Source organism: Brachyhypopomus gauderio, unplaced genomic scaffold (assembly GCF_052324685.1).
Source record: "Brachyhypopomus gauderio isolate BG-103 unplaced genomic scaffold, BGAUD_0.2 sc178, whole genome shotgun sequence".
Classification (NCBI taxonomy): Eukaryota; Metazoa; Chordata; class Actinopteri; order Gymnotiformes; family Hypopomidae; genus Brachyhypopomus; species Brachyhypopomus gauderio.
In genome coordinates, this window is record NW_027506999.1 from 262,988 (window position 1) to 276,165 (window position 13,178).

The window sequence follows — 13,178 nt, forward strand, 5'->3', positions numbered from 1 at the left end:
CTCTGCTGGTCGTTATGCGAGAGGCTCATGTTGGCTGTAATCCGGCCATAAACAAGACTCGCAGCTGCACTGTAGCACTTGTGCTAATGAAGAAATACGGAGACGTGGGGCAGAGGGCGTGCACTGATTTCATTTCCTGCCTCTGTGTTGCTCTCTGGATTCTTGGAAGCGGACTACATGGAAGTGTCATATAGAAGAAGAAGAGATTAAAGGGACTTGTGTCCACAGGGAACAAGAGGGTGTGCTCTGCCTCCCAAGCAGACATGCTAGTTCCAGAAACCCTAGTGCTCCTCACCTCCACAAGCCCCACCCCCTGCTCCACAAGCCCCACCCCCCTGCTCCTCTCGTCCTCTACAAACACTCAGACACACATTCGTTCGAGGCTCAGCTGTAAATAAGGCTCCACCGAATAACCCCATTCTTTAAGGCCTAGTTGTAACTGTCTCTTCTCTCTGTTGTGAGGTTTGACGGCGTAATCCCCCCCAGCCGTAGCCGTAAGACCGCTATAGGGAGCTAACTCGGGGAGAGGCAACACTCCCACAACGCAGAGCCAGCTGCCTGCAGGTTCCCATCAAGGCATTTGAATAACGTTTGAATATTCTTTGCACATTTCCACTGTAAACTCATGTTGCTTTTGTGCCTGGCACAATGATCGCCCGAACACATGAATAAGTCATGCTGTCTAGACACGCATTTCAGATGGCTGCTTTCATTAAGCCTTCTGCTGAGTGTTTGTGTGTTTCCTCTTGGTGTGAAGAGTAATATTTGTGTGAAATGCTGAAGGCTGATTTAAATGCATGGCGGAGATGCGCACGGAGCTTTATTGGAATGACGATGCTTCGTTATCGTAGCTAAAGGCCCATCTGACTGGTCGGCTGAGAAGATCTCATTTTTAAAAAACTTTTTTGTGGCAGTTTCCAGAGCCAGATTAACCTAACACCCAGATTTAGAAGGGAGAATTGCCATTTACAGTGGGCTTTAGTCCAAGTTTAGTTGTAATCTTCCGCAAAAAACCATCACTTAACTAAAAACTTCAGGTCATAATCCTGTAAAATTGTGTATTTTTGAGATGTGTGGTGCTCTGTTGCAATGTAGGTTTCTTCTTTTCAGGTAATTAATAAGTGAATGACACCCTGTTCTCCTTTTTGTGTTGGTTTTGAGATTAATGGTTGTTATTATGTGTCTTATCTGCTACTCGGGACCATCGTGCATCAATAAATGCGGTGCCCTTGTGAAGCCTTGTGCTTGAAAAGTTGAATTTGTCCATTTTGTCAGGTGCGTTGTAATGGATGCTGTGGGTAGAATAAACAGTACACACATATTTGCAAACCAGAATATTTCATAAAGGAGGTTTTTTTATTTTCTCATTATTTTCCAGTGTTCCCGTTAATCTGCTGGCATGATGGTCCCGGCAGTGTTCTGGGTTGCTGGGATACTGGGTCGCACTGCCGCCCCCCCCCCCCCCCCCCCCCCCCCCCGGAGCGCTGGAGACGTTTAACGCCGCATGGTGAAATGTCAGGCACCGGCTCAGAACGACACCAAAGTTTCTCCTCTTCCTGTCTGTTTCTTGTGTTCACAATAATAAGCATACGTGACTAGTAATTATGTTCCCCGTTATGAAGAGACCGGGTCGTGCAATGAGTTGACGGCTTCAGTATCAGATGGTGGTGATGACACTGTTTCCTAGAACAGATCATACTTTCAGTTTTCTGTACATTTGAAACGTAATGATTATGTACTGCTCCAGAAGTTTGGAGTTTAGCCTAATTGGTGTTACAGAGACACAGGACATTGTAGAGGTGTGTAGATACAAGTTTGATTCATGATTTCTGAATGATTTCTTCACTAAGCTGATATACTGATTTACGTTTTCTTAACAAATTAAATAACTATACTCAGACCAGTAGAAAATAATGCATATGGTAAAATGTAAAATGGCAAAAGAGTAAAGAAATGTAAATATCAGACGGGTCTGGACTGTTTCACGGCCTGCGTGTAATCAGGACAGGAAGCGCTCTGTCAAGCATGCCGCTGATAAGATCTTTAGTTATTGTGTCTTACATTAATGTGCACATGTGGGCCTTATTGTGAACAGAGTAGATTTCAATTCAAATCTGTTCCCCAGATTAGTTGTACCATAATCTGTATTGGACTGGTATTTTCACACACCCTGACATTTTACACACATTCCTCTCACAAGCATTAAGACAACGTTCTGTTCTCTGCACATTTTCCTGAATAATGAGCTCTCTTCACCATCGGCGCTGGGACACGTTTAGAAGTGCGTGCGACATTCCTTCACCCGAAAATCCTGTAAAAACGGCAAAGCGTAAAAAATGATCCATGAGATAGGGGCGTGTCTGCAGAGGGGCGTGTCTGCTGAAGGCAAGGCGGAGCGACGTTGCCCTCGGCTACACCACCAGAAGTGTCGCCCCTTCGTTCAACACATTCGAGCAGCAGTGTCCCCCCCCGGGGTCAAAACGCCGCGGCCCCCGAGACCGCCCGTGGACAAAGCCTCATTCCAGAGCACAGAAGGATTCGTTCAGCGTCCAGCCGGGCTGACGTCAGCGGCTGCTGGCTTCACCGCGCTGTCTTCACCGTCTGACCAGACAAAGTCTTGCTTTGATTCTCACGGCCTCGAACTCTTCAGAGTGACTCCCTCTGTGTTCTGTGAACTGCTGCTTCTGAATGATGACTCTCTATATGGCCCATAGGGAAGAATGTGGTCCTGTTCTCCAGGACCTTCACCGCCGGTCCAGAGACGTATTGAATGACCACATGTTGTGCCACAGTACCAGTCATGCATGTGAGCAGTTTGTGTGTTTTTATGTCTCCTCCTATACACATGCATATGTCTGTTGATCATTTTTGGGTCGCATTCAAATGCAGATTCCATGAGGAATGTCATTATTTGGGACCAAGTGAGGTCGTTATCTGGGATCTCCAAGAGATATACAAGGAAATGTTGCCTGGTTCTCCTACACACACACACACACACACACACACACACACACACACACACACACACTCTCACTCTCTCTCATATGGACAGGCTGCAAAATGGCTCTCTAGTGGTCCCTGGGCTGCAGCAAAAATCATAAATCATTGCACACTTTTATGGATTCATTGTGCAAAGTGGATGCAACTCTGGAAAGTGCAGCCTGAGCAGGACGTGATGGCAGTGGGGTATAGATGTTTTAGGTGGTGTGTGTGTATAAAAGCGCTCACTCCTTGAGTGTGTTTATGCAGGCTGGCCTGTCAGCAGACCCTCTTCTAACTCAAAGCCCTTAGGTTCTCATCTCAGACAGTGCTGGGAGCAAATGCCATGTTGGATCTAGTGTGAAATATAACCATGTTCCTTGATAATTTCCAGAAGACTGAGAAACAGTATAGTCCATGTAGAGTGTATATAAGGCAAGGTATTTGGAGTCTTTTATATTATGGATATGGCTAATGAGGACTAGGTTATTTTTTCTATCCAAATAAGCAAAACAATAATTGGTGTACTCCAATACATGTTCCCCTGATGGTATTTAAGTTGGATGGTATATTAACATGGTATTTTTTGGATTGCATCTTGAACCAGTCAGAATTTGCTTGGGCTGCCTCACACTTAGCTGAACTCATGAGTTGCGAGACGTGTTGCAGTTAATGAGTGAATTGTAAGGAGATGCTAATGGCGTTGGGTGAGCATCACTGTGACCCCCTGCACGGTGCACACGATGAGATCCAGGACCGGCTGCTTTTCTCTCTGCCATTCGGTCCTTTGGTCTCTGGCATTAATGAGAGCTGATTGATTTAAATCAACGGATGCACCACTTAATCTGTTTGAATACTAATGAATTTATTTTTGCATGACTCGGTAGTTCTGTTCTGTCATGGAGCCACGCTCTGTTACCAGGCAGTGGTAGAACTGTATCAGTGGTCTACTGCTATGACAACAGTCTATATGATGGTCTATAATACAACAGTCTATATGATGGTCTATATTACAACAGTCTATATGATGGTCTATATTACAACAGTCTATATGATGGTCTATATTACAACAGTCTATATGATGGTCTATATTACAACAGTCTATATGATGGTCTATATGATGGTCTATAATACAACAGTCTATATGATGGTCTATAATACAACAGTCTATATGACGGTCTATAATACAACAGTCTATATGATAGTCTATATGACGGTCTATAATACAACAGTCTATATGATGGTCTATAATACAACAGTCTATATGATGCCAGTCTGCTTTCATTGTGTTTTTGTTTCTTCTTTGCCCATGTTGGACTACCAGGAAGCAGTACTGTGTGTTTGGTACTGGGATCGGTACTGTGTGTTTGGTACTAGGATCGGTACTGTGTGTTTGGTACTGGGATCGGTACTGTGTGTTTGGTACAGGCATCGGTACCGTGTGTTTGGTACAGGCATCGGTACCGTGTGTTTGGTACAGGGATCGGTACCGTGTATTTGGTACAGGGATCGGTACCGTGTATTTGGTACAGGGATCGGTACCGTGTATTTGGTACAGGGATCGGTACCGTGTATTTGGTACAGGCATCGGTAGTATTTCTCTTGCTAAGAGCCAGACACTTGGCAGAGGCAGGTCTGTTTGTTTTTGTTTCATTTTCCCTGTGAGTTTTCTTCGTTCTGTGGCCTGCAAGATTAGGTCACACACCGACTGTATTAAGTTTCACAAGCACCCGCATAGAGGTACGCTGCCATTACACAGCATTTTACAGCACGCTGAGAAGCCTTTCGATAGGCTGGGGCGTATCTTGTTTTTCAACTTTTGTTTCTGTCTGTGCCTTGGAAGACTTCCATAAAGAGTATGAACCCTTCACCTCGTCTCACTGCCCCGTGTGAGGGCCACCTCAGCTTGGGCTACGCTCCACACACGTTTGCTCGTAAACATATCTGCTCAAGACATGGAACTGTGGCGTGTTGTGCTTGGCTGAGGTGTGTAATTTATTTACTAGAGCTGCTGTCTGAGGGGGAAAATTTTGACATTCCATCTGATATCCAGACGACTCTGTGATGGCGGCCCTGGTGGAAGGGTGCGGAAATATTGTGCCGTTAGTCGCTGGTCTGAGAACAGTTGTGGGATAATGGTTAAGGTTAGGAGAAGCTGGGCACGTGTGGAGAGTGAAGGCCTCGGTGTCTGGGTCTGTGTTTTGCGTCGGGTATTGGGCAGGTCTCTAAGCTCATTATAGTAATCGGGTTAAAAGGATGGCGTTTGGGAACTGCTAGGCCTTGAGCTCTTTACCTCTGGCTACTCGCATTACAGAGAGTCTCCTGCTGAGTGCCTAACCACTGAGCCTCATCACCCTAAACTCTCAGCACCCCTCCTCCTCCCCCACCTCCTCCTACCCCACCCCCAACTCCTACTCCACCTCCCACTCCTACCCCCTACCCTACTCTGCCCAGCACCCCTGACCTCTATCCAAGCTCGTGCCATCTTCTCCAGGGTCTCCCAAACATCTCTCCACCCTCAGCCCGTGCTCAAGTCTTCTCTAGGTTTTTCTCCATTCATTACTGGCTCAGGTAACCCCAGAAAACTTTCACAGCTACTTGCCCTTTGGTCGGGAGGCAGTGAACCCACACAAGAAAGAAAATACAGTTAGTACATTTTAATTGGGTACAAACTGTATAACAAACCAGACACAACACAAAGTGTGATGTATACAAATGTACAAAAACAAAGAAAAAACACAAGCATGGATACTACCTTGGGTTGAAAGATCAGACCATGCCCAAAATTCACCACTACCCTGGTCTGTATAAGAAAAAATAAATAAACAACAACCTAACACCGTGCTAAACAAGCCAAACTGACTAAGCTAATCTAAGCATAAACTTAAAAACACAGAGGTCATCACCCGCCCGCTGACATAATATTTCTAGACTGTCTGCATGACCCAATGTGATGCGTGATGTAGGTGTGTGCACACGCTACACTGTCCAAGCCAGACAACCCAGTGAAGAGGCCAACACGAGAATGTGTGAGTGTGAGTGTGTGTGTGTGTGTGTGTGTGTGTACATGGTGTCCGTACCAAGTCGCTACAATCGCACAATACAGTAAAGCCAAAATACAAATGAACAAAAGAGGGGAACGGTCCAACAACTGAGAGGACTAGAATGAACGAAAGAGAGAGAGAGAGAGAGAGGGAGAATGAGAGAGAGAGAGAGGGAGGGAGAGAGAGGGAGGCCGGACCATCTCCTCCAGGGCGTCGCGGGGCCACTTCTACATGAAGGTTCCTGCTCTCAGGTCCTCTGATTGCCACGTGGTGATTGGAGCGTAGTTGAGGATGACCGACGACACCAACACGGTGAATCTCCTGCAACCAGGAACGGAGAACGAGGAGAAAATGTTGGACACAAACGCACAGCACTGGCAAAATGAACATCCCATAATAACAGATCATCATGGAGTCAAACAAAACGGGGTCTGCAGAATCAACAAACTGCGTCAGTGTAATGAATCTGTAGATTAGAGCTGTGGATTCTGGCTGTAGCTAAAATGATTATTTTTTAAATCTGGAATGACTCTTTGACATGCAGCCTGTCGAGTGCTATTAGCAGACGGTGCTCTGTTCAGAAACAGTGATTCAGCAGGAATCTGGTATCAGCTCTCCAGATCGGCTTCCTGTTTCTAACCAGCGTTCTGTGTTATTTTCAGCTGTGGAGAGCTGCTGAGATCCTTCACAATTGTATGCCAGAATAATAAGGTAAGAGCTGTTTGACTACTCTCGTGTGTGTGTGTGTGTGTGTGTGTGTGTGTGTGTGTGTGTGTGTGTGTGTGTGTGTGTGTGTGTGTGTGTGTGTGTGTGTGGAGTTTGAGTTAGCTGATTTACATGATGCAGCCTTACTAGAAAGTTTAAAAAAAAGCACAATCTGATTTTTTTTCTTTAGCTAAAAGGTTTAGATTTTGAAGCAGGTCTCCTGTTGGTGCTTCAGCTGGGGCGTCTACAGACCAGGTGTTCTCCGTCAAAGGGCTCGTGGTCTTTGTGCTGATTAGTGTTAAATGTCACAGTCAGTGAGCATGGACTCTTTCTGGCCCTGTAATGAAATTCGGGGCTCTTTTGTGGCCCCTAGCGGGGGCCTGGTCCTCTGAATGGACCTGTCCCGCTCAGAAAGAGGCCTTATGCTCTCTGACTACAGCCGACCAAAAGCCACCGGCCCTGGGAAAGGCCCAAACGCCGGTTGCCATGGCAACTTGTGGATGTGGAGCATGAAATAGTATAGCCTGCAATCGCTAACAAAGCGTGGTAGCATCCTTCCCTCCTCTCCATACTGGGGTGCTAATCCTCCACCTCTCTCTCTCTCCCTCTCTCTCTCTCCCTCTCTCTCTCTCTCTCTCCCTCACTCTCTCTCCCTCACTCTCTCTCTCTCCCTCACTCTCCCTCCATCACTTCCTCCCTCTCTCTCTCTCTCTCTCTCTCTCCATCACTCCCCCCTCTCTCTCTCTCCCTCCATCACTTTCCCTCTCTCTCTCTCTCTCTCTCCTCTCTCTCTCTCTCTCTCTCTCTCTCTCACTACGGTGACCCTGCGTAACAGAAGTGCTCCCTTGTTCTGTATCTGAGTTGGACAGCCGTGGTCCCTCCCCAGTGACTCCCCTACACCCTGGACTCTCCGCTCTGACAGCAGGTGTGCGTCTGTCTGGTTGTGACTCGGTCCTCTCAGGCCGGTTCTGAGCTGCCAGGTCTTTAGTCCGTCTTCCCTGTGATGGCTTTCAGGATGGGCAGACCGTAAATGCACTCTAGTGGTTGACTGGCGTAGGTGTTTATGAGCCGTGCTGCTAACTCTCCCGCCTGTCCGGTGCCGTGCTCACACGTCTGAGTAGGTGGAGCAGACACACGGCAGGTCAGAGCGCCTCTACTGGACCGACTCCCAGGAGGGGTTTGCTGGACGTCTTTTAAGGACACCTAGGATTAGACTTTGACGCTATATTGTTTGTTAATCACAACACATTGCCATGAATGTTTGTTAATCTCATTATTTCAACAAGGGTGTATAATGTGGTAAGATTGCAGAAGGATGCTAAATGCAAACAAGCCCTCTCAAAACCAAAACAAAGCCCACACTTCTGTTTTTATGCTCTGTGAGATCATTCATTCCAGTGTCCACACGGTCCCATGGTTTGGATGAATCAAACTTTCACATGATGCAACATAGTTAAAAGTATGTGTGTGTCATTAACCATGTCGCATTTAAAGGTTCACCAGAGAGCTGTAAAATATTACGAAATATCACATTCACAACATGTAGTATTGTAATAACTGTGTATTATTTTTGTCCATAACATGCATGCAGGCAGCCTGAAATTGCTCTGTTGGTTTTCTGAGCTGTTGTAATTGTGTGTGGTGTGACAGGATCCGGTGCCTTCCAGAAAGATCTGTGAACTGAATAATGTGTTGCTGGAAAATCTGCAGTTTTCACCTTTCCCAGTTTAGACAGTTGAGTTCTCGAGCGACACTCAGCTCGCATGCACAAGAAAATCCCCTCCACCCACAAACACACGTGGTCTAGACGCCTGTGCTGTGTTTAGATATGCCTCAGTCTTCATTTAACTATGGACCGTCCCCACTGGTGGGTCATTCGTACTGTCCTGTGGTGTGGAGAGTGGTTCACTTCAGAGCTGCAAACCTCGAAACACCAACCAGCTCCTGAACATCTGGACATGGGAGTGAACATCAACCCTCTTCCTCTGGAACCAAACTGCAGATACCTGCGACCCCTCTGCCCAACCTCAGCTCTGACCTTGTTTATGGCAAAGCAGTGATGGACATGTACAAATTAAACGCACCTCCTGTGTAGATGATGTAGAGGTATGACCATCAAATGAAACATCCAGGCCGTGTGATGGCAGCCGGGGTCTGGGCTCCCGTCTCCTGGTCTCGGGGTGCAGATCTAGGCGTGTGGAGCGGAGATAGTGCTCTCGCTGCCTCCCAGCAGATTATATTTGCAACTGCAGACCTGTAGGGTGCGCAAATCCTCCACAGGTACCCCCCACACCCACCCTGTGCTCGTCTCCCTGTTCAGATCTGGGTTTCCTGTGTGTTGCCAGCGAGCGACACCGTGCTGCCTGATGGCGTTGTGCGGCTTGTCCCGCCCCATCACGCCTCCGTGGTGTTCTTCCTCCGAGTGGGAGGGGCCGGCTGTGGTGCACTGATGCACCACGCGGGTTAGACCCCCACCTGGACGGCCAGGCCAGAGAGACCGTGGCAGCTCGGCCTTCGCTAATGCTCACGCTGCTTCTCCAAACACGTATCACTTACCCTGTCCACCGCGGTTCCCTCATTATCCTCTCCAACACGTCATGAGAGTTTTCTTCAGGCCGTGTGAGAATGATCCTCTTTTTCCCCAGTAGGAATAGTATGTTGCATGTGCAGGAATATATGAGCTGTCTGAGTGGATTGGCAGGAGGAAGAGTGTTTTAACTCCGCCTGACGGGTTTCGCAGCCTCCGAGACACCCCCCCCCCCCCCCCCTTCCCCCCGTGCAGCTGTCATGTGCGTCTGCATCTCTTCCGCGCCCCTTGACCCCAACCCCTTCACCATCGCGCCCAGCCTCATGGGATGGGCTGCTCTTCCCGATGCCGGGCCCGGGGAGGCGGGTCGGGTCTGGCGCTGCAGGCCTCCACGCAGCTCTCTCTTCTGGGCCTCTTGCGGAGTAGATCTCCCTACACAGACTTGGCTGGATGATTTTGCACTCATCACTGATTTACTGGCCACTGGCCATCGGACTGACCTCTGATGTGTTTCGTCTGCTGTAGGTCATTACTCTGAACGTGGTGAGTTGAGTGTTTCCTGCTCCTTCCCGTGTAGATTCCCTCCCCCACAACCTAGACATGTGAACAGCACTGTTGTGGCCGTTAGTGTGCTGTGGTCAGGATCTGTAACATGAGGTCTGTGTGGGTGCGTGATGGGATCTCTGGTGATGAGAGAGAAGGAAAAGTAACACAAACACTTCAGGTTTGTGGAAAAATAAACAAATAAAGTTTTTACCATTATTTAGGTTTGGAACAGACTTCTCTTGAGACCCTTTCATACTTTGTACCTACACGGCACATAAATGTAAGTCCATTGATGACACTAAATAATGTTTAAGACTATTTTCATAAAGATGGCCAGAACACTCTAGCCACACATCATGGTGCTAACGGCTTATGCAAATGTAACGACATGTAAACGTAACGAGTCTTCCTGGACACCACCTACAGGGGAATTTCAGGCATTGGAGTTTTATCATTTTAATACATGCAAAACAGAAATTAATTTCAAAAAAGCTTCAAGAAACCAGCTAAAAAACTAAATTTACTAGAGGATAGATACTGTGCTTAAAGATTAAACAAAAAGTGGCAGTGATTTAAACCAGCTGATGAAGGCGGAGCTGTTGTGGTTTGCAGCAAAGCCGTGGACGAGATGGAAGCAATCGTGTAGCTGTCTGATCCCAGCGTTTATATGCACAACCGCTCTGACATCACGCCACAGTTCTAGTCCTCCAGTCAGTCGAGTATTAATCATGCCAGTTCAGCAGTACGTAGAATCTTAATCTTATTTTAGATCATCTTCTCTGTAAACATCCTAATGTATCCTGCCCAGGAGAAATTATAGCCCACTTTCTACACTACATTTTTCAACCTATTGTCCGATCCTTTATGCACATGTTGAATCATAACGTGTAGTGATAAGAAGCCAGATGCAAAGACCGAGAGGAGTGAGATTTATTAAGGGCCCATTCACAGTACGAGTCGTTAGTAGCACCCAGGGTCAAATAGCCAGATAAAACGGAACAAGAATATGTGATTGTGTGAAAGAAGACCAAAAAACAAACAGGAATAAATTGAACAAGCAACAGGGCGGATCAAAACACGATCTGCTTACATTCAACAGCAAGACCAGACAGTAAACATCAATGACCAGCAAACAAACGGAGGAAAACCCCGGGGTTTAAATATACACGCTAAGGGATGAATGAGGAACAGGTGATACTAATGAAGGATGGACAACAAAAGGATGGACAAGCAATGAAAACAAAAGAACACACAGAGGAAAATCAGGAAGTAAAACGGACTCTGATGCCGGGAGTTACCAACCATGACACAAATACTCTTCGCGTTTTCTACAAATCCTTACGGATCCTTGAATGCCTGAAAGAACAAATACTGTCTGTCAACTCGCTGTGTTGTAGGACATTAAACATTTACACAGTGATCTGAAAGATGGTTTAAGAGCGTTACTGTAATTTCTTAATGTAAGACCTGGGAAGAACAGGTATTCAGAGATCCGTATTCTCTTAAGGCTGTTAGAACTCTAAATAACTAACTAACTTTAAACTTTTAAACTCCAATACGCTAAACTCTAAAATACTACTCATTGAGAAGTCGCAGATAACACAGGTCAACAGCATTTTTGGAGCCAAAGATATTTCAACGAATTTAGGGTAACTTTGGGGTGCTGATTCTGAATGTCATCAGTTTTGCCAGATTGGCTCAAGTTTTTGAGATTTTTCGTGAAATGTGTAAAAAAAAAGACGTAATTTGCTACACGCGCATTAACTTTGGCCTATTTTAAATAAAATAAAATAAATACACTTTTTTTATGAAGTCTGTTATGTTTCTTCTATGTTTTTGCAGTGTATATTCACCACAAATGTAACAGAATGTGTCTGGATCGTTAAGACAACTTCTTGATGAGTTCATGCTTTTCACTGGAAAACAGACAACAACATAAAGTTAGTGCAAAAATCAAGCTATGAACAAACTTTTAGAACACTAATTAACAAAAAACTATATTGAGAACTGCTCAGTTCAAGTACTAATCCCAAGAAATTAATGAGATGATGCGTCGCATTTACCAACAAGTGCTATAAATAAGATACCAAAAATCTCAAAAACTTGAGCCAATCTGGCAAAACTGATGGCATATTCAGAATCAGCACCCCAAAAATACCCCAAATTCATTAAAATATTTTGGACACCAGTAAATTTTTTTTTTTTTTTGTTGACCTGTGTAATCGATGGTTAGTGGTTAGTGTAACAGACCATTCTGTTAATAAGAAACCATGTCTATTGTCTCCATCAACTCCATTTCTGAAGAGCACCTGTGTAAGCACATTTGCTGAGAGAATAAAGATGTCCACCATAACAATGGAAATCTTTTCATAGCTGTGAAAATAACCCAAGGAATTTGTAGGTTCATAAGTGTTGCCTATGCTTGTGTGTTACATGTACAGAGAAAAGATGCACTATAAACACAAGTCATTTGTGTTATTTGTAGGATGGGTAAGCACCAAAGGGATTTCTGTTGTCTTTGCAGTAGACCGTTTAAACACATTATACATCCACCAGGATCCTTTTAAAGGTGCTTCCACTAATCTTCTACAAAGAGAAAAACATCAGATCAGCTCATCCAGAGCGAGGTATGGTCTGTCATTTAACTGTGCCCTGAAAACACTTCATATGTGCTACATGTAAATTTATTAACACAGCCACCAAATAACTAGCATGAAAGGATCAATCATCACCCCTTCTTCCTTGTGCATTACTGCAGGAGGGGTCTTCTGTATCTCTTAAAGAGAGACGTAACCACGTTGCACATTGGAGATGCCAAGAGAAGGCTTGCTGAACGTTTCAATGCACCTTTTGAATTACTGTCAGAATTGAGGGTTTGTTTTCCCAGTGGCGAGGCACGTTAATGCTAATGGACATTGCATTAGTGACCTACGTGTTCACATTGCTAGTTGTTGCTATGGCTGTAATGAGGTTAGGAAACTTGATCTGATCTACTCTCTTGGAACTTTAGGGTCCCATGGAACAAGTGTTATGTTCAAAACAGCAGATGTTTAAATCATAACTGGTTTTATCTTTGGAGTTCATACGCACCTTGCTTATACAGCTAATGATGTCTAGCTAGTTTATTTGGAAATCTTTGATTTCAATTTTGATATATATATATATATTGATCAGTGATTGCTCATCAGTAGCTGGGGCACCGTCAAATTTTCCAGAGAATAACTGCTACTTGGGCATATAACCGGATGTAGATTATATATTGTAAAAGCATCTGATGCTTGATCATATCTTATACACTCACCGGCCACTTGTTCCAGGTTGGACCCCCTTTTACCTTTTAAACTTAATTTTTTGTGGCATAGATTCAGCAAGGTGCT

At 45.3% G+C, this 13,178-nt stretch overlaps 1 protein-coding gene across 1 annotated transcript in view; it reads left to right on the top strand.

Annotated features, from left to right (window-relative positions):
- The window catches only part of LOC143501908 (talin-2-like), a gene marked incomplete at its 3' end in the record, with an annotated part of 58,635 nt that overhangs the window by 14,006 nt on the left and 31,451 nt on the right, over window positions 1-13,178 (top strand). Inside the window, exon 2 of the mRNA XM_076995067.1 lies at window positions 6,686-6,734. The remainder of the gene's footprint in view (window positions 1-6,685; window positions 6,735-13,178) is intronic.